Source organism: Elephas maximus, chromosome 18 (assembly GCF_024166365.1).
Source record: "Elephas maximus indicus isolate mEleMax1 chromosome 18, mEleMax1 primary haplotype, whole genome shotgun sequence".
NCBI classification, from domain to species: domain Eukaryota; kingdom Metazoa; phylum Chordata; class Mammalia; order Proboscidea; family Elephantidae; genus Elephas; species Elephas maximus.
Window position 1 is genome coordinate 65,463,198 of NC_064836.1, and position 3,570 is coordinate 65,466,767.

Below are 3,570 nucleotides of genomic sequence, written 5' to 3' on the forward strand. Positions count from 1 at the left end.
TTCCAAATATATATCTGTGTGAGCCTGGGTTTTCTACTATATTTCAACCAACTTCACATATCTCAATGCAATTAATACAGAAGGAGATAGGAAAATCTAATTATTTCATATTAAGCCAGATCTTAAAGAGATAAAGAAGTATGTTGTTGCCCTGGAGTTGGGTCTGACTCATGGTGACCTTATATAAACAGAATAAAACATTGCCTGGTCTTGAACCATCTTCATGATCATTCATATGTTCAATTCCATTGTTATGGCTATTGTATCAGTCTACCTCATTGAGGGTTTCCCTCATTTTCATTGATGCTCTACTTTTACTAAACATGATGTCCTTTTCTAGAGATTGGTCTTTCCTCTATATAATTTTGTGACAACTTATAAATAGGTTAGTTCAATCATACAAATCCATGATACATTCCATATTTTTGTCTGTTTGTTGTACCTTGGTGGCTTGCATATTTCTGCCATGATGGAAACTATGTCACTTGTATTTCAAAAACCAGCAGGTTCACCTGCAATGGACAGATTTCAGTGTATCTTACAGAATAAGGCAGACTAGGAAGAAAGGCCTAGTGATCTATTTCAGAAAACTGGCCAATGAAAACCCAGAATGGATCCAATGGATCACAACAGAATGCCATTCAATATATTGCTGGAAGGCCCTCAGAATACACAGTGGCTGCATTAATGGACTCTAGTATTATGATCAAATGACTCTAGGCTAACTAGCAACAACAATGGAGTCAAAATTTAAGGAATATTACTCATATGAACACTCTTTTCCATCTATTGCAGAGCTAGAGTGTGGGGTGGCAGTGTGCTAACGTATCTAAGAAGGAAAAGGGCAATAATGAGCAGCTGTGATAAGTATGTGAAAAAATATACGCAAAGAAGGCAGACTGAGTTTGATTCAGACCTACTTTTAGTTAGGTCTGCCAACTTTAATTCACAGAGTGAACAACACTAAAGGCAGTCAGTTAATGGGAGTATTAAGTGAAGTAACACTTTCAGTTAGCTAGCTTATCTTAAAAAATGCACAGTGTCTAAGATTGCTGAAGGAAAGAGTGATTTGACACAAAGCTGGGTTGATGTACATCAATTTTAAAATGAGGAGGCTCATGTGGAATGAAGGTCAATTTTAACAAATAAGAAATATCTATAGTCTATTTCAAAAGTCCTTATTTTAATTAGGTAGGGAAAAAAAAAAAAAAAAAAACTTGGGGGCATAGCTATATCCCAGAAGCTGTTCTCTCACAAACCCGAGAGCCGGGATTCACTGAGAGTGATTTCTGAGACCAGAAAGGAGTTGTCTTAGATTCCTAAGGCTACCGTAACAACATATCACAAAGTTGATGGCTTTCAAGAACAAGGGTTTATTGACTCAAGATTTTGGAGGCTAAAAATCCATATTCAGGGCACAGGCAGAGCTAGGCTCTGTCTACTCTAGGAAAAGGTCATCCATTTCCTCTGGCAGCTTCTGGCAGCCCCAGGCATTCTTTTCATTCCTGGACTTGGTGTATCCTCACATGGAGTCTTCCCTCTGTGTGTGTGTTCCCAGTGTTTGTTTCCCCTTTTATAAGGTGCCATTAAGAAGGGATTAGTTGTAGGACCAACCCTACACCAATATGGCTGCATTAACATAACAAAAGAAAAATCCCATTTCCAAACAGGGTCACACTCACCTGCACAGGAGTTAGGACTTTAACATGTATTTTTTTTGGGGGGAGGGGGAGGAGGGGACATGTCCCAATCCATAACACTCGTGTGGGTTCATCTTCTTTTTCTTTAATCCATTCAGGACCCATGTTTCCTTCACTGGTCAATGTGGCCCTAAGATCTAAGGGCTAAAATAAGGTTATGTACTAAATTCTTAAATGTTTGATTTAATTACCTCAAAACTTAATAGTAGTTAAAGGATAAAAGAACTTGGGAGCCCTATGATAGGGATAAGCTGGTGAGCTTGGTAATGTGATAGTCATCAAATGCATTTTTTTTTTTTTAATTTTTGCCTCCATAACTGGATTTTTAGAAGGAGTCTTAAAGTAAGATGTTCTACGTTACACTCCTTAAAGATTTCCTTTACCCTGGCAAGAAGTTGATAGTACCATAAGAGTTCACTAAACTCTTTATGAGTAGAAACAAAAATCTTCAGTGTAAATTTGTATGTAGAACAATGTTGAAAGACATAATGTTAAGAACAATGTATTTAACTAAGCACACATACATGGAAATAGCAAATCAAAAGTATGTTCTTACATATTAGTCATTCAGGATCTTGTTTCTCAAACTTTGAATAGCTTTTGCATGACTGTTAGAGGCTGCTAGAAACAAGGGAAAGGAATAAAATACTCATGGCAATGTTGTTAATTGTCAAAATACTTATCCACATAATAAATTCTGTAGGCCAAGCATAATGGGTTTCATAAAATGTTGGGAAATTCAATTCATGGTCAATTATAACACACCTATAGTCCAATTTTATAGTCCAACAGAGTGGATCACCTTGAATCACTTTTCTTTCAATCCGATAGTTGTTTTAAAAAATACAGACACTTCTCCAGAATTATGCACAAAATATTAAGTAGTTGTCTAAGATCTTTAAATACTTAAAATTTGTGATAATTAAGTGTTAAGTTTTGTATAGCCAATTAAAGTAGTTGGTGTCAATAAGTTGTACACCCATAAAAAGCTGAACTGGCAAATATTGTATGATAGTACGTTTACAATAACAAGAAAGAACAGAGCAGCTGCTAAGGCTGCTTATGTACAATCAAACACCTCAGGGGATTTGGTTTCCTAGTTTAGGAGTTTAGGGTTATGATTTCACGAGACATCCCAGTTAACTGACCTGTTATTATGTTTAGTGCTTCTCTTTACCCCTAGTTATCCTGTAGTGCCTGAGGCCTTTTTTTTGTTTTTTCTTTTTCTTTTGTTGTTTGATTTTTTTTTATTGTTCACAAAAATTCCTTCTTTTTTTTTTTTAATTTAGCTTCCTGACTCTGTGCTTGTACCTTTGATACTTTCACAATGATTTTCTACTCCTCAATGAGGAAAGCATGTTTGATTCTGTCACAGACCCATTTAGCACACATTTAACTACCATAGGCCCTGCCGACATGTTTTTTAGCTGTTGTTTTGAACAACCTCATGAAAGCTTTAGCTCACACAAACCCTTCAAAGTCAGCCTGAGCTCGAACCACATGCAGATCTTGGTGTTTTAACAACCTTCTTGGTATAAAGGTAAGCAATTCTATTACCAGGGTTTTGGGACACCCTACTTTTGTTAGAGGCTGTATGATAGGACAGCCTATGATGTAAGTCAGATGTTGAACCATTTTGAATGCCTCTAAACAGCATTGGAAAAGCGTGCCCGGGGTCTGAAAAGTTTGCCAGCAGACATTCAAGGTACAGTAATTGGTCTCTATTCACCTGGAGCAACAATGGAAGAAGGAGAGTCAGGAGTAGGAGGAGGAAATGGAATTGAGTGGCTAATTGCCTCCATGAAAAACTGTTTCCTTTGCCATGAGACCAGACGAACTGGAGGATGCCTGGTTGCCATTAATAAACATT

At 37.0% G+C, this 3,570-nt stretch overlaps 1 pseudogene; it reads right to left on the reverse strand.

Moving 5' to 3' along the window:
- Positions 1-476: 476 nt before the first annotated feature.
- LOC126061356 (60S ribosomal protein L34-like) lies at positions 477-3,335 on the reverse strand (annotated as a pseudogene).
- Between the last annotated feature and the right edge of the window lie 235 nt (positions 3,336-3,570).